At 42.6% G+C, this 23,633-nt stretch overlaps 1 protein-coding gene across 8 annotated transcripts in view; it reads left to right on the top strand.

Moving 5' to 3' along the window:
* LOC109853667 (putative polypeptide N-acetylgalactosaminyltransferase 9) overlaps positions 1–23,633 on the top strand; it is a 212,713-nt gene that overhangs the window by 105,977 nt on the left and 83,103 nt on the right. For 4 of the 8 annotated variants that reach the window (XM_020425991.1, XM_020425983.1, XM_020425985.1 and 1 more), the window contains 2 exons: positions 1,608–1,665; positions 13,604–13,707. The gene's annotated coding sequence lies outside the window, so the exon portion shown is untranslated. Of the gene's footprint in view, positions 1–1,607; positions 1,666–13,603; positions 13,708–17,594; positions 17,703–23,633 lie in introns of those variants that run through there. The other 4 variants (XM_020425987.1, XM_020425988.1, XM_020425989.1 and 1 more) reach the window with 2 other exon arrangements.

Below are 23,633 nucleotides of genomic sequence, written 5' to 3'. Positions count from 1 at the left end.
CAACGGAGCCAGACATGCATACGAAACTTTTTTAACTTTATACGGCGCACGTTCTTTTGCGACCGTGGATCTCGTTTCCATGAAATTTTACCGAGCTCAACGGGATATTCTCGAGATTGTTCGCAATAAAAAAAACGCGAAAAAAAAAAAAAAAAAAAAAAAAAAAAAGCCGTTGCTGTAGTGTGTTCTTAAGACACGTCACGACGTGCGGTGAGATAAAGATTTTAACGTACAGAACGATTGACACTTTTTAAAAGCCCGGTGTGATTGGCACTTTAACAACCTGTCAATTTCTTCTTCTCTAAAGAATGCCAACTATCTTTAGTTTCTTACTCCGAACTAATGTGTTCTCTCCGCACAAAAATCCAATTTAATTGGATTGGACACCGCAACTGTGTCGAGTAAAAAAAGTAAAAAACCACAGACAAAAATGTTGACAACTGGAGAAAAATCCAATAAGTGTCAATTATCGGGGAGAGGGATGCTAACCGTAGATGTGATTACCCTAATAAATTTTTTTTTAAATCTCCATGTTGCGCGAGAAATTCGCACAGAAGTGTTCGGAAAAGTTAATACGCGCGAGTTAAATGGAACGCGAGTAGAGATTGAACGACAAAATCACATCACTCGGTTAATCGACATTTTCCGTCGATCGATTTGCGCGCCGGGCATTCAGAATTCATTGCGCGACACCATATTCGAACGGAAACACACAGTCATCATCCACGTTTCATCTTATAAAATATTGAGTTCGTGATTAATATTCCTAGTTTACTGTCACAGTTATCCCGCTCTCGTATTTTGGAGCTTTAGTAAATAATTTATTACACCTGTGCTGTGCACCTTCTTCGCTAAAAGATCGTCATTTATCTCGAAATTTTCGCGAGCGCGTCCATCTACCTGTCAATTTACGTGTTATTGTTTTAATAAGAGTTAACATTTTTTGTGTGTTACGTAACGTTAAATGTTGATGGACAGGAGAGGAGAAAATTGATGTAAATGATTTTTTGAATGTTAGCACGTGACGAGATTGGTGTGTATCACCGCGCAACTTTTGTTTACCATTGAAACAAAAAGTACGATCAGCTTAATTAAAACGTGTGTCGCAAGCTGCCAAGTGTGGCGTGGAGGAACAACATTTGGCGCTAGGGATACGTGCGAGAATTTGTTCATTCGAGTCGGTTGGCAAGAATTTGCTAATTGGAATGTCGCGCAGCTTGTTCCCTCTTACTCGAAGTAGTCGCCAATTCTCATCTCCTTCCGTCCCTTATTACGGCGCCGGCATCTGGCATCGCCACTTATTGTGTTTCTAATTTGTTCTGCAATATTGCGCAACTGATTGCGGAATTTAAATATTGAAAAGCGCCGGGTTTCTTGCAAAAAATAGATTTTAAGTATTTCACAAAGTTTCAAGTATACTGAGATGTTATTTAAATATTTTTAATTATTATTTTCTAACTTTGTATTTGTAAATATTTTGTTGTAAGTTAGTTCTTTAACAAATGTCCGACCTTAACAAATGTTCGAACACTTGATGTTATTGGGATGTTTATCTTATTATAATTCATTCTCGAATAATATTACCATCTTCGCTTTCTTTGTTACAGATTGGAAAGGAAGGACGTAACGTTCTGCGGAAATGGACTCGTCGAAAGTGATCGCGAGGTAAGCGCACGCACGTCGTCTTTCGCCGGGAAAGTAAATTCTTGGCGAGAAATCTCGTGTCGCGGTTAATTAGCGATTAATTTAGCTATTTTTTTTTTTCACGTAATACATCGACAGACTGTAATTATATTCATCACGCAAACAGAGCTTGAGCGCTCGTCGTCCGGATAGATCCGATCGGCGCAACGTCGTGTGTGTTATTAGATCGGAATGCGACATATTGGTCTCCGAATCGCGCGCTCGAGTCCGTGCATTTCCGTTCGGTCCGCGAATTCTCGCGGCGTGCCTTCGACATGTGGAGCGTAAAGATGCCAGCGGCATCACGCAAGCACGCGACGATTGAAATTAGTCGCTGATTGTGTCACGATACGACGATTTTTCACCGTCTTTTTCAAGAAAATTTATTTCCACGCTCACATTTCCAACAGAGAAGAAACGTCGATTAATAAACTTCGATTTGCAATTTGTTATCGCGAAACTGAATTACGATCGCGTTGTGAAATTGCAAGACGCTTTCTCTCGCGGACAATGTTTATTTTTATCGGATTGACACGAGTTGGAGGATAAACTTTTTTTTTTAATGTTTGAAATTTAAAAACAAAATGTAAGTTCCAATAGCCACCGGACAGCCGCGAATATCGGTATTGATATCCGGAAAATCTGAAAATATCGGGTAAATATAGGGTGGAATTATAGCGAACGTGTAGCGCGCAACCGATATAATCACCGCCTACATAATTGCGCACATTCTACACAGTTGAAGGTTGCGTGGTGGAGTTTCGGGTGAAATGTATTATTTAGCGCTGTGAAGTGTGTGCAATATCGTTGGGATTTTGTTTAGAATTATTTCGATTTAACAATTCAATTGTTAAATTGCGACGAGATTAAATATCGGTTAAAAGTTAATCCGCTGTATTTTCGCGCGTAGCTCGAGCGGCTTTTATTATCGCGCGCAAACCTTTTACCCGGCTGAGAGAGGTTTTTGCCGCGTGTGTGAGTGTTTGCAGAAAACACATTGCGTGAATTACGCGAATTCGATATAAAAGTTTTCTTCTTAATGGAAACGCGCGTTTCATTAATAAATCGCGTTACGTTGCACAAGGAGGTGGTGTTCGTCGCGTCCACATACGTACGTACGTGACGAATGGTTTTCTCTCTGACGAGAAAAAGGAAGATAAAAGTCATCGGTAGCTCTGGAATCAGCTTTAAAGCAGAGAGAGGTTTTGCGAATGTGTCTTTTTTTTTTTCCAGCAAATATCCGTCATTATACATGTTTCTCGCTGTGAAAATGCAAAACGAGAGCAGTTGTTCGTAATGCGCGTTTTTCTGTTTATTTTCCTAGAAATCTAGCGCAATAAAAGGCGCTGCCGGCTATTTAAATTTAAACCCGGTGGTTTAAATAAAAGCGTCGCGCGTTTAGCGAGCGATAAATCGCGCGGGTTCTCGCGTGCTAAATAACGCACGCGTGTGCGCGCGCGCGCGGCGAAAACGCTTGCGACGCGTGGCGCGAATCACTCTCGAAAGAAGAGGCCCGGCGTTTTGGTAACGACCGCTCGGGGCTGCTGTGCTACACGGGGAAATCAGAAACAGATGCAAAGTAGGCAATTAACGACGGGAGTAGATCGCACGGGGAAAACCCGCGCTGTTGGCTCTCGACTGGTAAACGATCTTGGGGGGGTCTTTTCCGTCCTGCATTCGGGGGCAAATTGCATTTCGATCGACCCAGTTTTTATTTCAATTTGTCGTGAATTTATGTGCGAATTATCGGAGAAAGAACACGGCGAAATCGAGAGGGGATCGGAGAAGAGGATGAAGGCCCTCTGGGAAAGGCGAAGAAAAGGGACGCAGAGAGGGTTGGACGAACGATTTACTCGCGTCGTTCCCTTGGCTCTCTCTCTCTCTCTCTCTCTCTAGGCTAACTACGATTCAATTTGCATTTCATCCAATAAATCGCACCTCTCGTCGCGCCTCTCGTTGGCACATACACACACACGCGCGCGCGCGTGTTTTTCCCGTGAATTCTTCATCTTCGTACACTACTCGGTGTGACGGAAAATGTCGCGCGAAACACCCCAGGTACAACCTGTCGCTTTGATAACGAGCATCTTTAATTTCTTTCTCTCTTTTCTTCTCTTCTCGAAATCTATGAAATCACCTGTATTTTTTTCGTCCCAGTTGTTTACGGGATTGGATGCACAATCCCGCGCGCGAAACCGTTCCGTTCGCGATAAGAAACATGAGATTTTTACAAGAGTATGCATAGGTTTTTTTTTATCTGATCCGATAAGTCGTTACAGATATTACGCGCGTATCAACGAAACCTTGCGATAACGGCTATGAAATGTTTACACGCAAGAGCGCGCGTGTCTAATTATTGTCCGCTCTGTTATGGACGTGAGCATTTTATATAGATAACATCTAATTGTTTATATAGTAAAAAACACACCGCAGTTAATCTCTTTGTATAGAAATTAAAAATAAATTGAAGCAATTTATTGTCGACTACAATAAATCAGAAAAATACTCGCGCGCTAAGATGCAACAGAGATAATATGTGTACAATTCCGAGAGACAGCCTGTAATTAAACTTTACAAACCATATCATGTATAAGCTCGGAAATTAGAATTTTATAATAACACACACATACACAATCTCTGTATACATGATGAAAATAAAAGCTTTTTAACACGCTTGAGATAAATGTCCCGATTAACTCCGGACATTTATTAAAGAAATATTAGAAACAAATTTACAAAGTTTAAGCTAGATTATCAAACTAGCAGAGTTTTTCGGTCAATGAGAGAGTCTCGTGCTGCACGTGCGCGAAATATATTTTCTCAACCGTGTCAATTAGTACTTATAATAATTCTGAAGTCAATTAAAAAATTCATATTGGATGGCTTGTTTTATATCACACACGAATAACTCATTTAACTTGTTTTACAATTTAACAATTATTAGATATGTACATATATCAGACGTCAGAATTTTCAATGTTTCAAGTATTTTTTAAGATATGTTTTTAAATATTAATCTCCAACTGTGTAAACACATAAATAAATCTCTTGTCTGTTATAAATATATTTGTCTTTACTTAGAAACAAATGTTCGGCTAATTGTCCGCGATCGTTGTGACTTTCATTTGCCTATGAAAGAACGTTATTAGTGACGTATCGATGTTATAGCGCGATTGTCGTGTTACTTGGATCTCTCTTCGTTTTCCCATTTCTCGGAACACGGACGCCTCTTAAACGCCGTACAAATAGTCGGCGTTTATTCTTTGCGTGACACGAGCACACTGGTACTTCACCGACTTTCCAAGCAACCGACTCTCCCCCCGTTCTCCCTCTCTCTCTCTCAGGTCGGCTCGAGCTATATTGCAATCGTAACCCTTTTCCACCGTGCGTGCGACACGAAAGAAGATCCACGCCGATAAAAAGCGCCGCTGTGTCGGCCGTTGCAACAAATGCATCCACTCCCAGCTCGATTCCGCTCACGAATTTCGTAGCGAAAAACGTTTACAACATAACGACGTTACGTCAACACACAGGCCTACCCACGATTGATTAAGATACACTTAAAGAACACATTCTCTGAAAGAGGTTTTGCGCGTGTTTAGGTGTGCAAAGCGCACTCTGAGTAATTACACAATATTACGTCGATAAGAAGTCAGAATTTTTCCTCGAGCGCGCGTTATCGTTTTTATCTCCACTACGGCGAAAAAGGATCAACCATAGAAATTGATTGAATTTTTGTCTGATACTTTTTTTTTTAGCAGTTTCACGGAAGAATAACGTGAAACAAAATTTGCGTTAATATAGAACTGCTTTCTCAAAGAATTGGCGTAAATTTCGTTGAGAGCGTCGCGTGACACAGTCAAGAAAACAGCGGGGTGAAAGATACACCCTTTTTGTTCACGTGAAAACCGAAGAGCGTTTTCAATGGAGAAAAAGAGAGTGAGAAGCGAGGACGGAGATGATCAACGCATATCGGGAATATTTCGTCGGTATGCACACAAGCCGCAATCTAGATTACGGAGCGCGGCGAGTGATGAAATGCGCCTGGAAAAATGCTGAAAGTCGAAATAGGCAATTTTTCTCTTCCATCACGGCGTCGCGGTCCACGCGCCGAACATTTCGATACCTCGGCGCTCTGTTCCGCGCGCGTATCTTTTTCTGTGTCTCTTCGTGTATATTTCGGATTCCCTGACGCGCACTCTTTTCCCCTTTTTCCCCCCGCCTCTTTCGACGCAGCTATATGAATTTTCGCATGCGTCGAATCGAAAATTGTTTCTGCCTCCAGCATCTCCTACGCGAACTGGCAAAATGTTTTTTACCCTCTCTGACAAAAACGCGATCGTTTTCTCTGATCCACATACATACATACATGTATACACTCGCGCGTATTCGCGCGCATCGCGCACGTATTTCTCGAGTATCCCGCTCGGTTTTTTTAATTTTTCGTATTTTTTCTGTTTTTTCTTGTTTTTTTTTTCTTTTTTGTATTTTTGCTCTCCCCATCGTCGTAAATCCGAAGAGTACATTTTTATATCTCACAGCGACGGCGCGTCTACTCGAAGCGAATTTTTTTCGGGCAAATAGACGCTCTGAAAAGCGCGTTGGATGCGCGCGCGCGCGCGCGCGTCGTGTATCTGCTGCTGGGTATATAACAGTGATTCCCGGGCTTATTGCGAAACTTCGCGTTTGGTTTGGCTCGCGGCTTGTGTGCAACCGCATGCGTGCGCGAAAGATAACGGGAAACGAATGCTTCTGGCAGAGTGCACGCGCGCACTTTCCGCTTCTTTTCTGTGTTTCCTTCGAAACGACTCTTTACATATTGCACTGTTTTGCGGATTTTCATATCCGTGAGTGTAACGCTGTGTATTATGCAAATCAGTGTTCAATAGCTTATTATTAGTGAAAATGTTCTAATTACTTTCTGACACGAAGCTATATCGCGGAGCAAGCGCTGTCGTGACTCGGTGTCCGCGATTTTTCGAACTTTTGCGACATTTTCTCGGAATATTCCGTTTCTTACAATATTAAAACATCGTGGCTTTTTCTTTAGTTCGAAGAGCACATTTTCCACCGCGCGTTCTCTTATCTCATATTCCAGCTCGGTTGTTCATAGAATCCGTCGACGAGACATCGCTCGAAACGATCTTTTCGCTGCTCGAAATGACGTGAGAAGAAGCGTAATAAAATTACTAATATCAACTCTTCTCTAATTAGCGGTGGCTGAGTCACTCGCAATACCCGATAGGTATTTTTTAAGTAACTAAATTACAATCAAATACTAAAATAAATAAAATAAATGTAGTAAAAACTAATAAACATTCCAAAAATATATATATTTATTACGCTATTGTGTCCGCATTTGTGCGAAACGACTTTTTGATTATTCAGCACAAAACATGCGTCAAAACAGTAATTAAATCACGGTCTTCCAACGAGTAAATAGGAGTGTTGCACCGTTTACGCAAAAATATCACAAGTGAGCGATCACATATGTGATATACATGTATATGTCAATTTTTTATATTTTTTTAAAATTGATAAGATAGATAAGATACGGCTTTATTTATTAGATGCTCTTGAAAAATTCTCTCAAGCGCAACGTAAACATTGATCAAAGAACGATAAAATAATAAATAGATGAAAGAAAATGTGAAAAATGAATATATACATATAACTGAACATGTATAAATGAGCACTAATATTGAAGAAAGGAAAAGAAAAGGAAAAAATTGAAAAAATGACAATGAAAAAAAAAAAATATAAAAAATACAAATACAATTGCAAATAAAAAGAGAGCTAAAGATACGTAAAGAAAAAAAAATAATCGTGTCAGGATAAAAACAAGCTTGTCTTTTAGAGTCAACTTTAATGTATTGCGTTATCTCTCGTCTCTTCTTTGATCATCGCGAAGTGAAGACGCCGCGCTCGTGCCGTTTACTCACTTCGCCGACATGATCTCGGTCTAATCTATCGAAAACGGATGAGCGCCGGAGAGAGAGAGAGAGAGAGAGAGAGAGAGAGATGAGCGCGATGTCATTCGGAAAGGAGAGACGCAATCGTCTTGAAACAATGCAGACGCGCGACGATGTAACGGCGATGTTGTGCCAGGCGCTTACCTCGGGAGAACAATGAAGTTTATGCGATGCCGAGTGCCGTTATCTTATGACGACGCGGAGGATTAAGTTTGAAGCACCAACGGAGCTTGCACATCTACCTGCTGCTTATGGCGCGCTTTGGGTGCTTGCTAGGGAGCCCGGTATTCATCGGCCCACCCCCGTCCCTCGCACGATTCCGTCCCCCATGTGCGCGGTCTCCGCCGACGCGACATTTGCGCGATAACATTATATGTCTCGTATGAACCCACGCGTTATATGTACGTACTAAACTCCTTTACATTCGCTATTGCACCATCGCTAATACTCAACTATAAAAAATGTCTTTGTGTTAAAACCAGAGATTTTTTAAGGTAGAGTTTTTGTAGAATTGAAATAATTTTAACTTGAGATACATATTGAGTTAAATTTATTGTCTTAAATTTACGTTTGGGCATAAATGACAGCACCGATTTTAGCAAGCGGAGATTTCAGGGGTTCAAATCGAGGACCCAATTTCTCACAACAATGTTTTTTTCTCTGCGAGCTAATTAAAGCAATCCGAGATAAATGAGAAACTTGATCGAAAAAATCTAAATCACAAGAATGAATATTTGTTACTTGCAATAATAATTATTCACTCGTTGTATGCGAGCGACGTTCGTTTCACGGTTAAAAGTCAGTCAGTATTTTGTGAAAAGTGAATTTTCACTAATTACAAGTGACGGCATTTTCATTATCGCTCGGAGTGAATATCCACTCGTTTGGAGTGAGATTTCACTCGAAGAAATTTAGAGAGTAATTTGAGTAAAACCGCCACTCAACTTTGTATGCAAGGACTTTGAAGTGACTGAAAATGTAGAAATGCGGATTTTATACCCACATTTAGCTTTACGACATATCAAACTCATTTGAATATACACACGCGCGCGCATACACGTACGTAATATTCGCCCATCCAAGCTTCTTGCAAGATCGCCGCTTGTTTTCTTAATAACCGGAGATCTTGTCGCGTTTATTAAATAAGGCGTCGGCGAAAGTGGCAGTGACGCCGATGGTTAGCGGCCATAGTGACGGCCGAGGGCAAGAAATCATGCATAATTCAACAGCGAAGAGAACTTGGTCCACAGTGGTATGACGCGCTCCAAGGAGCTCGGGAGTATCGCCGCTGCATCTTCTGGCGCAGGGAATAACGGTACTTTGTTCTTCGCTCTCGTCTTTCTCTCTCTCGTTTTCTCTCCCTCTATCTCTCTTGCGCGGTTGCTGCTTTGCGGTTCACGTAATCGTACCGACCCATTAACATCGGCCAACTTTTTGCGACATTTCGAGGACTCGACTATACTCCGGTCGGAAGGTTGTTGGAGGATGTTTCAGCTGTGGGAAACTCCTGGGAATTTCTCGAAGAATTTTAATGACGCAAAGACAAATTGTCGTCTATCGAGCGAATGTTAATTCCGTTGTCGTAATTCCACACCGGAACAAACTTTTTGGGAACGCATTTGCACACAAATTCGGAAGGAACACACTCACATCGGTCACTAACAAATGGTCGTTGAATCAGCGGAATGTTTGTTCAAAGCGGTTTGTAAGGTTTTTTTCTTTACTTTAATGTAAAAGAAAAACGATCAAACACCGATATTTCTAATACGTTCAACTTGTCGGATGAATTATACATTTCGAAATGTTTGTTCAAATTGATTCGGTTTCACGTACAGAACCGAAGCGCGCGCGGTGTCTTTGACAAGTCAGCCTTCGGAATCATCCGGCTTATCGTGGAGTAAGGAAACGTTCGACGATCTGAAAAATTTGCAAAGAGAAAAACAAAATTAAGACGAAACTACAAAAAGAACTTGAACTTTCGTTTTGCGTTTTGTTTTTTTCTGCCACGCGTGCATTTTCTCGATGCGCATCGTCGAACGTATTCGTCGTGCTTTTATGCGCTTCCGTTGTCACCATCCATAAAATCGCGCGACGCGAATACCTTTAGCGCAATCACACGGAAGAGACAAGAAACGACATTTCCGATATAACACGAAAACGGGAAACAGATCCGTACTGCAAATCCATCCCGAATAGAATCCCCCCCCTCCCCTGTACGACCATTAGCGGAAACCGGATTGCTTAAAATCAACAAAGTTTCGGTTGTTGAAATATTAAAACGTTAAAAAATACGCTGTATACATTGCCCGGATGTTATAAAAACATATGCGTATGTATATATACGCATATCATACGTATATTTTTCTCTCATTGTTAAGATTTACTTTAAAAATTATTGATGTGTGTAGAAATTCATTCCGATGTTATTACGATTATTTATGTGATATATTATTCGCGGTGCTATGAGATTTGTTTGCGATGTCTGATTTATTATTTGCGGCTTACCGTTGACGACAGAAAAGATCGCACGCTATCAACGCAAACTGCTTTCTCGACCCGGTCCCGCTCGTGTATCCATGGATGCTCTTAATCCTCTCGATCCGCAGTGTTGAATGCACCGCTGCGACAAATTACTAGGATCGTGCACGAACGCAGCACGAGAGCGAGCTCCACAAATCCGCTATCAAACGACTCAACGAAGCACTGCAGCGCGATACCAAAAAAAAAAAAAAAAAANAAAAAAAAAAAAAAAAAAGTAGGAAAAATAAGGCTAATGTGAAACTAGTAGCCTGGAACGCTTCTGCGCGTGTATGTGTGTCAAGAGAATAGAGATAAAAAAAAAAAAAACAAACAAACAAACTGACTTAAAACTCGCACCCTATATATCATTCTGTTTTCCGCAGTGTTTTAAAACCGATTTGGCGGAATTACATACTCGCGTGAATATAAATTAAATATACAACGATACGCGCACGCACACACGCACTTATACTCGCAGTGATACGATAATTTATTCATCGGATAATAATAACGATAATAATCCTGGATTATCGCGTAACAGGATGGAATTTATATTGAGGTTTCAACGCGCGCAGGAAGTAGTTTATACTCTAATTGAATCCGACGAATATGTTTACCTCGAAATTCGAAATGAAGCTTCCACATCGCTTCGCGCGCGCAATCATTTCTCGCGCTCCTCACCTCTTCCCTTCCTCCTCCCTCCGCGCGTTTGCTAACTCCGTTTTCGCAATTTCGCCAAAAATCAGTCTGTAAATTAGAGCGCGACAGAGACCGGGTGACGCGCGGAACGGAAGAGCGAGTAAAAATCCATTCCGCTTGTGACCGCTTCAAGCAGCGACGACAGCGTAGCTCCTAGGGGATTTTAGGAAGCGAGAAAGTTTGCTCGGACGATGTCGCGTTAAATTAAATTACGGCGAAATTGCGGGGCACGAATTTGCGCGCGTTGCGAAGGACCTCGAACGAGAAGTGCGGAAAACGAAGAGAGAGAAACGGAAACACGCGCGTAATAAGAAGCTCGTACGTGATGGATAAGATACAAATTGCTTATTTTGTCAATTTTGTCAGTTTCGAGCCTTACGGTGACGCTGGCCAACCAACGCCCGTCGCTTAATAAGAGAATGAGAGAAAGAGAGAAAGAGAGAGAGAGAGCTTGCAAATTTGCCCCGCACTCGTATGACGCTATTTGTTGTCTCTGATGCAAATAAACTCTTAATGCGTATAATTTAATTATATATATATATATATATATATATATATGTTAATGTATTAATTTATAGTTTGATAATTTATTAATTTATTTTGATAATGATATTAACTTATTTCGATAATATTTATTTTGTATCGTTTTTTTTTTATTTTGTGGATAATTTATTCAGTTGAAAAATTAGACGAAGCAAATTTTTTCAATATCGATCAATTCCTCGCGCGAACTCACTTGTCACAAACCACCACGCGCATTTCTCTACTCGCGCATTCCCATCAATCAACACCTTCCGGGATATCTAAATTTTAATTAGCGGGAAGTTAACTGCCGTAGAGAAGCGTTGTAAAACAGAAGCGCGTTACGTTGAAAACGCGCAACGACGCAAGGCGCCGTCGTATATTTTCGTCGACACGTTTACATTGTTGCTCCTTAATGGTCGCGGAATCCACGGTTGTATTCCGGTGTTCTCCGGTGAAACACCGACTACCACTGCGAGTTCAATTCTCAGTGGTCTATTATTCGCGCCCGGCGAAATATCTGCCTTTTTAATCTGCGCGGAAACCACTTTTTTTTTTTTATTTCGCGTTGTTTCGAATATAAATAACGATCTTTCTTATATAAGAGAGAGCGAACGATGCTGTGTGTAATTAACTGTAAGGATATTTCCGTGAAAGCGCGAGCGAGATGAGACTCTCAAGGCTACTATTTCACACTCGAGTACCCGACGGGAAGGAAGTCGAACGGCAAAGGACGCAATATTATTCGTTACTTGTTTCCCGCACTTACTCCGCGCGCGAATATTTACCTCCTCCAACTTCTCCTTCCGTCCTTGCAAGTGCAACCGCTCGCTCATTACCGCGAGTTACTTAGTGATGCATTAATGCGGATGCCCGAGCGCACTCGGTGTGTAGGTCCATTTCCGTGCGCTAACGGTTTGCTTTTCATCTCGCTGGACGCGAGATCAGAAAGGGAGAGAAAAGGAAAAAACGATAAATAGAAAAAGAAAGAGAAGGAGAGGTAGAAAAAAAGGGATAAGTGTATTTATATTTTATATATTTTCTATATAATGCAACCGAGTGCTGCATTGTTACCACTCCGAGGAGCGTTACGTAGGTTTCTTGTTTCATTATTTTGTCGTTCCTCTGCGATTCTTGTGTTTTTTTTTTTTTTTTTTTCGTTAGCGCGCTCTTTTTCCGTCATCTCCATCTGTCTTACCTTCCCCTTTTCGCGTCGCTCGTTTCTTACTCCTTTGCCCGCTCGATGCGAAATTGCACGAGTCTGGCGAGAAACTATCGTGCACGTTGCGGGTTGCCGGTGTTGGTTCCTGCTCCCGGCAGGAGAATCGGCTTCTCGGACGTACTTAAGAGATGGAGCATGCGCAATTTTTCATTACAGCCGGAAAGTCCGCGAAGGGGACTGGCGCTCTGCGGAATATCACGCGGGAGGAGAACACACCCGCCGCTTGAATTACTTTTGCGTGTTGCTCAAGCATAATTCCAACGCGTCACCTGTCCTCCACTTAGTCCGCAGTTCTTTCCGGAGTGCGAACTGCCACATCATCTTTTTTTTTTTCTTTTTTTTTTTAAGTGGTTTATTTCAGACGATTTCGAAAGCAAGCAGCACGTGATATCTCACTGTACCGTCTTCTCTGTAAAGAACTTCTCCGGCGTATTTTGCGCACGGACGTGTGCGCGGTTTTCCATCAAAATTTGTAATTTTCATTTCGATGTAATTGACACGTTTCTCTCATTGCTCTTTTTTTTTTTTTTTTTTTTTGTTATATTTATTAACCCCGGCGAAGCTGTCACCGGGGTCGCAGTCGGCATGGAGCGCGGGACGCACATCTCGCCTGGCAATTTATCACGAATTGTTTTATCACCGCGGTCGGTCGTCATAGTTTTGAACGTATAGAAAGAGAGAGAGAAAGAAAGAAAGAAAGAGCGCGCGATCGTGTAATCGAGCTGTACGATTACGCGCGTGATGCATACATCATCACGCGAGAATACATTTCTGCGGCGTGACTTCGAATAGCAAATTACCGGCCATTGTTACTAACCCTTTAATATCGCGCGCAACAAACGAATTACTTCCGCCTCTTATGCCGAACATAAAATGCCACCGGCGACGCAATAACGGCGCGTGTTTCCATTCGATGACAATAAAACAGAAGAAAAACCTAAACTGCGCTAACAATACCGATGTCTCTTTGTTTTTTTTTTTTCAGATCGAAATAATTGAAACCAGCGGATTCTTCGCGGACATTGGGACTCTCTTTGGTTCATTCAGGAATCTTTCGGAGAAACTCTTGAAACGAGGCAACGCGAGCGGGTACGTATCTATTGCTCTCGTGCGGAAGGTTTTCTCAGAGAGTTTTGCAAATCTCGCAGCCCCGAGAGTTCGCGCGCTAACGTTAAAATAGTATCGCGGGCAGTTCCGTCGGCGCGGGTTGAATGGTCGCGCTTGATAACAAAACTCGTCGTTGCAACGACGACGTGATATTAATGCCCGCAAGCGCGCGAAGACGCCCTTAATAAGTCCGCGACGTAATGAAAACCATTCATATAAAAGTTTCTCGCGCGCGGACGCTGACGCTTTAATTGAACGAAGAGGTCGCGCGCGCGCGCTATAACAAGATGTCAGAGATTACCGGGGGAGACTCTCTCTTCTCTCGCTTCGTTGGGTTTCCCTCCAGTAGTAATTTTCATTAAAAATTCTCTCACGCCGCCGGGAAAGAATCTCCGCCGCGGAGCTCGCCAATTTGACATTGGGAGGTACTCTCGCCACTCGATCGGGAATCGAGTCGAAAGTTACATTCACTCGCGCGGTGGAAGAAGAAATAGAAATTTGTTGAAGAACGAGCGTGAAAAAGCTCCTCGGAAAAACGATATGTACGATATTTTCGCAATATTTTCAGAGGTTTTGTAAGTTAAATTATCCTCTGTGTTATTTCTGTACGGACGACACGTGACGAAAGAAATGAAGCAGTGAGATTAAAATAAATGTATTATATGCGACAGAAAGGAGAGGCTGTAGAGTGTGGACTCTTCTTTCACACGAACTTATCGGTCAGAATTCAGAATTAAATGTCATCTGATCGCGTCGCGAGACTCGTTTTCTCGCGCTCGTGGGTGTGCCAATGTATATGTACAAGGGAAATGTTCGATATGTATAAATACATATAGGCATCTATACATAAACGTCACGAACGCGTTGAAGGTGACTATTGACAGAGAGGTTTCTCCGTTGACGGATCGAATTTACTTATATGCGATTGACAACGCGCGGCGCGGTCGTTTAATTTCGTCGCGCGGTCAGACGCGTAAAAAGAGGGAAAAAAGTATAATATCGATAGGTCGAACTCACGGACTCGTGAAAACTCTCTCTCTTTCTCTCTTTCTCTCTTTCCCTCTGTCATTGTTCTCTTGTTTTCGCCGGATAACCCCGACCGACCATATCCCGATCTCCCCCGCTCTTTTTGACTGACCCCGGATTGTGGCCAACCGGAGGGCTCATTAATTTTTCATCGCTCGTCCCCCGTCATACACTGCTGATTTTAGAGCCCGGCCGAAATAAACGAGCTACCAATTTTTGCGGCGCTGCGCCGACCGTTTCGATTTAACGAGCGTGATTTAATCGCGCCCTCGAGCTCACTCATCCCCGCGAGCCGAGTTCCCTATACCCTCTGCCGCCCCTATTGCACCGGGGTCTCTGGCCCCGTTTTAGGGGCAATTAATCCAGCGGAAACGCACGGGTCGATCGTACCTCGACACAGCATAGTAATTGCTGCCGCTAGCCTTTAAACGTAGCCGATACATCTAATATTTGCGAGTCGTACTTAGTGCCGGCTATACGTTGCTCATTCTCAAATAATCGGCAAATGTGCTGACTTTAACTTTGCCAACAAATAATGTAAAAAAAAAAAAACAAATAACAGAATTAACGTTAGTTACCTTCTTTAAATTTTCTCGCGTACGCGCGTGATATTATGAAACTATGTTACGTATTTGTGTAGAGGATAAAATGCATTTTTTACACTCTATTAATACAGGGAACGTTTTTTTTTTTTTACTGAAAATATACATATGTGCCTAAGAAAATCCAATAGTTTCATATTTTTTGATGTTTTTGCGCGCACGTTTCGTACGCAAAATGCAAGAATTTGTTTTAGTTTTCCAAGCTGTTTCCTCCCATTTAGTGAAACGCAAATTTGTCTCTTGCGGAAGTTTACATAAAGCCATGTTCTTTGCACTTTACACCCGCACGCTAAGCGCTCATATATGCGTTACACGCATCTTGCTAATCGCGAATACGGTAAATTCGCGTTGTTCCGCTCTTGTTACCTCTCCGGTCGGTATATAAACCTCCTTCCCGAGGAGAACATTTGCTTTTGCCAAGTGAATTAAATTACTAAAATTCTCGGTAATAATTATTCTCGTAGTTTTTTTTTTACAATAAGTTTGGTTGCGCGTTTTTTGTTTATTACGTTTTTTTCTTATTTATTACTTTGTAATACGCAATCGCGAGCGATCAGGCCTGTTGTCGGTCCAAATAATCGATGTGATTATCGCGATACATATCCTCGATGGCGCGTCTCGTCGTCGACACCGAAAACACGACAATTTCCCAATTACGCATTCTCGGACGCATTAATTTCCATCGCGACGTTTTGCGCGTAAACGTGAACGTGTGTGCGTGTGTGTGTGCGTGGAAGCGCGGAGAAAAGCCGTGTTAAGCGTCGCTATGAATATCGTGTAGAGATACGTTCATCCGAGGCATTACCGCGAAGCGTAATGCAAACGGACGTATATACTCTCTCTCTGGACTAAAACGTTGAAGTGACACGACACACGGCACCGGAATGTTTTGGTCAGAAACGGGGGCGGACGGGCGCGCGGACGGCAGCCTCGCTCGCTTCATTATTATGTCGGCTTAATTAAATATTCCCGCGTATATCCCATTAGAACGTCAAACAATAATTCAGACATTCCTGCTCCAACGCTCTTCTTCGTTCTCGCTCGCGAGGCACACATCCTCTTCTCTCTCCGTGTCTGAAAATATACGCGCGCGTATAGTACGCGCAGGCGCGTGTGTGTAACTCTATCGTGAGTAAACAAAACAACAAACAAACAAACAAAATTTACAATTTCGTGCGATTATTTCACGCGCGAAAATCTGCTCGTCGCGTCGTTCGGCTCTTTTTAAGTCGTGTTACGCGCTTTTCGTTTTCACGGGGGAGCTCGTAACAATACCACGTTGTCAAATATACCGCGTGATGTCTTTATGTGCGCAATGTCGTGCGCGGGTCGGAAATACAATAATACTCGGCGAACTCTCGGCGTGTAATGTTATTCACGATAATAACTCAAGTCGCGCGAACGTTAACGTCGCGTATACGGCGCAAAATTTTAGCTCGCGTCTTCGCGAGTACTTCTCACAATAATTCCGCGCAGCAGACACATACACGCGGATTCTTTCGCGCCATTATCGTCTCGCTGCGAATTTGCATGATTTTATTATCAGTACGTGCGCACAGTAAGTCGTAGCGCGAGCGACGCAACGTAACCAACAACAACGACGACGACGACGACGATAACAAGACCTGATGAGTTCGCACACAGGTGATTAAATAATGCGGGAATTAATATCCCCCGCGGAGAAATTGCGCGCCTTCAAAAGCAAAAATGTGTGTGTGTGTGTGTCTGAGTACGGTGGTGAGAATTAATAATTCAAACGCAGCGGGGATATGTATATATATATATATACATATATATACATATATGAGTAATTTTCCTCAAATGTTCGGACGCGAGAGAGTTTTGCGTTTCGCGTATGCATTTTATAACGTATCGCTTTATCGATCCTGCGCGGAAAAAGGCTTTCTCTCCGGTGTGCACAAAATAGCGCGCGCGAGCTCGATTATCGCCTCGGCGCTTCAGTCAGTCAGTTCTCAACGTGTAACGACGACAACGCGGCGGCGAATCAATCTGTCGGCGTTTCTTCCACCCTCTCATGAATGTCGTCACGTCGTACAATTCCTTCGTAATCCGCGAGACGATCTCGCACGCAAAAAGGCGGGAAGTACCTGTTGAAAGGACGTCTCTCCATCGGGGAGAGGGATAGATAAAGAGAGAGAGAGAGAGAAAGAGAGAGAGAGAGAAAGAGAGAGAGAAATCCGCTCTTCGAGATCGCCCGACTGCTGAAAGTTTCGACGAGGGAGTTGACGGGGAAACTTGCGAGAGAGAGGATCGATCAAGGCTTTGGGTTCGAATTTCGCCGGATGCGGACGTGGAGAGTTTCTGATTGGATGCTGTCGTCCTAATTCGGTAAACACTTTTATTCATGAATTCTCAAAGTGTGACACGCGTGTGGGTTGTCGCGCCGCGACACGTGGGTAAATCCGTATTCGAAAGAAGGTGACGCGTGGGTGTTTGCGTTGTCATTGACGATATGTCATTTGACGTGTGTTTGAAAAAGTACTCGTTCTGTCTCTTTTTTTCCGACGACGCGAACTTCTGATCGAATATCATTTTTTTTTTTTTTTTTTTTCATAAAATATAAAATTTACGCGGCGAGATGTCTATCTCAATTGATATTTCCTATTTCGCGTTTCATTTAACTTGTATCTCGTGGAAATGGTTGAATTCTAAAAATAAATTTATTTGCAGAAACGTCTGAAATAAACGCGCAACACATAAATAATGTAAAAATATAAAGTGGAAGATACGCGAAATTTCTTTTTCTGTTGCACACGTGTCATCGTCATTTTTATTCCGAGTATGTCATTACTATCGCACACAAGAGCTCTCGCACAAGAGAGCTCGCGTAAGAAATATCTCTTTTCAGCCGGGAAAAATGTGTGTGACAGTAGAAGAATACGAGGAATGTTCTCACAGTCGACGATAAGATTGAAATTTTGTACGGAGAGCATCTCTCTAGCGGCAGCTCGATGTACTGCTTATGGCAGTGGTTTCACGTATACCGCAATCTTGGTTAGTCCGCGACGCGTTTCAAGTTGAAACTTTTCGTTCGATGCGCTTAAAAAAAAATTACTGAAAACGAGAAATGCATTAATTCGAGACTTGTGTTCCCTTTTTGCAGAGAGAGTTTTGTATCTTTACTTTTTCGAAAATGCTTTTAGTTTACGACCTTTTTCCGAATCTCCGATCGCACGCGCTTAAGAACGAGACGCGACAATGAAGGAATGAAAAAAAATTTGTTTTTATTATTGAAACGAGTGGTCGAAATGAATTGATTGAACCTACGCGCGCGCAGAGTTACAATGGATTGACCGACATACCATTCGAAGACGCATACATCGACATGTCGATTGTTTGAACTCGAAGTCTCGGTGTAGAGATTATTGAGAAACATTGATAGAGGAGAATGCACACAGGGTTTTCCACAAAAGTGTTTGCGCGCTGCTTTATTTAAATATGTGATACAATAATATAATGAATATAATAATACATTACACTAACACTTTGCGATCCGTCGACGGCATGATACCGTCGCGCTCGTTTTGTCGTTACGGTCCGCCGACGGCGCACTGTGCCGTTGCAATCTGATAGCATTGGTTTTATTGAGAAATTAAAACATATGTGGTTTTTTAAAGCAGTTAGCAACATGCAAAACAAATGAATAACGATTCGTAGCTAAATGAATGATAAAAGTTCTCTCGATCAAAGTTTTTCGAATATGCTAAGTTCAATAGTTTTTTAGATATCAACATTTGTATAAAAGGAAATTCGACCAAATAAGGTGTGGTCAATTACGTACCGCCTTCGGATGAGCCGCGGACCGCAAGGTGTTAATAATATATTACAAAAAAAAGATATGTACGCACACAATCTCCCATTTGAATCTCGCGTGTAATTAATAAAACACGACTTTGTTGCAACAATCACAACGGAGGCGGGACAAATTAACTCTTGCTGCTCGCGCTTCTTACACCATAATTAAGGGATTTCCCCTAGCGGCGAATATCGCTTCTTTCTTTCCTTCTCTCTTTCGCGAGAAATCGCTCGAGGTTTTAAGTTTTTGCAAGATCTACGCGACGACGACGACGACGACGACGAAGTCGAGCTCGACTTCCGTAGACGAACGGTGAGAAGCGGAAATGGAAAAGTTCCGTTAACTGCTACCCGTTTTCTTGCCGCAGTGTTTCCCCCGTGTTTATTTGAAAACTTTTCGAACTTCATGCAAATCCGCGGCGAGAAGAGTATACGCATATAAGGCCACGTTCGTTGTCGGAAAATCACCCGGGGTATTTCTTCCCGGGGCCCTCGAGGGCGAGCTTCGCCGTTGTTTCCAGACGGATAATAAAGAGCGCGCAGGACGAGTAGACGCTCGCGGAAGTTTTCGGATATATATACCTTCATTCGGATTAATTAATCGCTCTCTCTTATATATTCTTCCCGCACACTTTCTTCGCGCGGAAAAATTTTTAAAGCAGCGCGAAAGAGACGACGCCCGCGTTCTCGTTCCTTTGTCGCCTCACTCTTCTCGTCGCCAAAGAGATCACGCGATTAAATTTTCTCAAACATTCTCCCTAGTTATTTACACGGAAGAGTATGAGAGTGATTGAGTCTTCGATATTTAAACAATATCCAGAGAAAAGGTCTACGTATCTTAAAAGAATTTGACAAGACCGTTTCGTGCCACGTTTAAAATTTATTTCGAATTCAACGTTCGAATTAGATATTTTTCGCAAATGCACTTTTCTTCGCGTATCAAATACACGGTTTTTGATATTTTCCAAGTATAAACAAGTTAAGTTTTTAACCGAGAAAAGACGCGCAACAACTTTTAATGCAAAATACATTTCATTACTTAACCGTGGAATTGCGTGATATTGCATTTTATTAAAGAAATGTTTTCGCCATTTTGCGCGCGCGCGCGCGCGCGAGAGACGTCTGTTTTGAAGAGACAACAAAAGTAATCCAAAGGATAACTTCTCCGAAGATTATATACTTTTGTTTTTTTTTTCCTCTCTACTCCACTCTCTCCTCCTTCCTTCTTCCTTCTTTTTCATTTTGTAAATGGTTCTCGTGTTATCATGCAGCTGCGCGGACTACAGAATGGCTACAATGTGACTAGCGGGCTGTAAGTCGTTCCCGACAGGAAGATCGCTTGTTTCGCCGACTTATCATTTTTTTTTTCTGTTTTTTTTTCTGTCGCCCATTTTCTCTTACGTTTCGTCCTCGCAGCGCTGAGATTATTATCCTTAATTCTGCCGCGGACATCGCTTCGATGTGCAAAGATCAGACGATTGCCTTTGTAAGTTTCCACTTTGTTCCTCGCTTTACAAGATTGCTTTGTTTGGTTTTTTTTTTTTTTTATAAATAAATAGATATACGTAGACACACAAGAATTTCAAATTGCGGTAAGAAAATTTTCAAATTCTCTTTCGAAAAACAATTCGATTCGCGATATTCCGATATCGCAAATGATGACCGACTTTTCCCCGTCGCAGTTTTAAATCAAATTCAAAACAACAAATTGTTATTTGAATATATATTTGCGAAATTTTTGTTGCTGCAGATTCATCTGGAGTATCTTGTTTGTAAAGAATCTAGCGCGCCGCTTCTCGGCACACCTTAAAAGTTGATTGTGTTTGCCTTCGTGCAAACTCGCACGAAGGAACGGCGCACAGCAGCCCCAAGCAGCGCGATGTCAGATTTTTCTACGGTGCTTTTCTTCTTTACGAACTAAGCTACACGATATACCCGATGAGATGTTTGTTTGCGGAAGATTATTATTACTCGGGCTGTCGATATTATACACGCAATATGCGCGATCTGTCAATATGTCTCGTCCGAGAGAGATAGAGAGAGAGAGAGAAGCCTGTCTTTTACTATGGTTTTTTGCGCGTTGCAAACGTACGTAGTTTTAGTCAGTTTTTATTTTTACTTTTTTTTTTTTTGTTGTTACAATTTCTACACTAGTTTTAAAGCCTCAAATATTTACCGAAACACTAACCCGACTAGAAAAATGTTCGGAAAATACTGGTCGCGCAGATTAGAGAAACCGACGGCTCGATATTGATTATTTTGGAATTATTGTAGGTGAACTGTTCACAAAGTAAAACTGAATGGAAAAATTCGTTTAGATTGAGATATTGTTTCGCAACGACACCCAATGCGTAACCTGCCTACTTTTGTTTCGCTCACCAAAGAGCTACTACTACTACTACTACGTGAGACGCGATTCGACGTACACAGCGCGTCAAAAATTCGCGGAGTAGACCGCGAGGGTCTAGAGGCATAAGAAGCGGTTTCTCTTAGGAATAAATTAAAGCACCAACGAACACTGTACCAGCTAACTAGTAGCAATTTATCCACACAACTGTGTCGCGTTATTTATCTCTAAGAGAAACCGCCTTCTTTTTGCCTCTGGATCTCCGCGCCTACTTCGCGAATTTTTGACGCGCTGTGTACCTATTCGTTATTCTTCGCGATTTACCGCTTCCTCTTCCGCCGACGGTTCGACGACAACAACACGCCGCGCGATCTCGCTTTTCCCGCGGCTCTTTCGCGCAGAGTCATCTTTGCAGCGTCGTCGCACCTACTGTACACGTTAAGTCATGCGGACCTGGCAGACGCGTTGCGGAATTACAGCGTGTTGGCCGGGAGGTATCGCCCGGAAAGTTCTACTCTCTTCGGGTATATATATATATACATACGTATACACATATACGTATATACAGAGTGTCCCATAATTGTCGTACAATCTCTCGAAAAATAAAAAGTGAGAGAAGTGAAAAGACAACACGTGACTAAAATCAAGTGGCTTTAAGCACGTTTTTAAAGACGCGTGCCTAAAGTAAAGTCTCACGCGACTTTAGTCACGTGTTGTTTTTCCACTCTTCCCACTCTCTCTAATTTTCGAGAGAGATTGTACGGCAATTACGGGACACTCTCTGTGTACACATATATATGTGTATATAAACGGGGTAGGTTTTCGTTTTTCTTTTCTCGCAGAATGTCAGGGATAACAATGGTCGCGCGCGCGCGCTCTTCTCGCGTATCAGACCGGAAAGAGACACGTGTGTATATAACGCGCCGGTAATTCAGTCTTGACGTAACTCGCGCGGCACACCGGCCGTCACGACAGCGCGCGCACTTTTCCAGCTCCAGGATTTCCTCCGCGTGCTTTTTTTTTTTGACACGTTACTTTCGACCCTGCTATTTGAAATAACTCATCGACGTTTTCAACACTCGATCCGTAACGTTGAAAACATTTCGCGAGACGTTCTCGTAAATCAGCAATGGAACAAACTGCCTAAAAGTTGCGACTATTATAGTCGCAAATGCGCGTGATTTTAATTGTCGTGAATTTTTTTTATCTCGCGACGGAAAATCGCACGCCTAGTCTTACACTTTTCATCCACGCGCGCGCGGATGAGACAAAATACGCGACGGTATACGCGGCGGCCTCTTCTCTCTCCCGATGCAGAAAATTGCTCGGGCGAGCGACGTTTGCACAGGCGACGAATATTTACTTCTCTCGACTCCGAGGTTATCTTCAAAAGCGAAAAATATCGCTTTTTCCCACCTTTCCTTCTTTTTTCCGCGTACTCCAAAAAAAAAAAAAAACTTCGAGACGGTTTTCACGTAAGATCGCGCGTTCTCGTTTCGATCTCGCGCAATTTGCGAATGTATGTACTCCGTACTCGTGGTTTTGAGAGCGCGCTAATTTCGCCCGATTTCTCGACGGTCCGGGGTCGTGTGACTCGGCGAGAGTAAACCGGGCGCGCTTTTGTGTAAGCCACACGCGACAGTCTAATCTATTTCTAAAACCCTCGCGTATACACCCGTGACGCGGACCGTCGTGTATTACACGCAGCGAGAGCGGAAAGCGATATTCATTCGAAACGGTTCGCCTCACAAAGAGTCGTTCGTTTCTGTGTGTGCACACACACGTTCGAGACTCCAAATTCCGACGATTCGCAAGTGTGTGTGCTTCGGTTTAACTTGAGGGGTTTACTCAGCGGGAATTCGCGAGAATCTCCGCGCAGCACTTGTACCACGTCGAGTACGGGTCACTCGGTTACGAGAATCTCAACATTTCGGTCGGGGACGAGCTGGGACTCGAACGGTGCAAATTTGGACACACCGTCGAGTTGACGTGTATTTTCGGCGATACGTGACCGGGCTACGCCTGGCGATTTCCTTTTGCGATGGAAAAGTCCTCGCGCAATCTTGTAACAGCGTCGCTCCGCCATTGCTCGCGCTGTTTTTTTTTTTTTTTTTTTT

Source organism: Pseudomyrmex gracilis, unplaced genomic scaffold, assembly GCF_002006095.1.
Source record: "Pseudomyrmex gracilis isolate BER0280 unplaced genomic scaffold, ASM200609v1 scaffold_52, whole genome shotgun sequence".
Taxonomy (NCBI): Eukaryota; Metazoa; Arthropoda; class Insecta; order Hymenoptera; family Formicidae; genus Pseudomyrmex; species Pseudomyrmex gracilis.
Note: the sequence above shows the minus strand (reverse complement) of the source record. Positions and strands in the feature narration are given on the sequence as shown.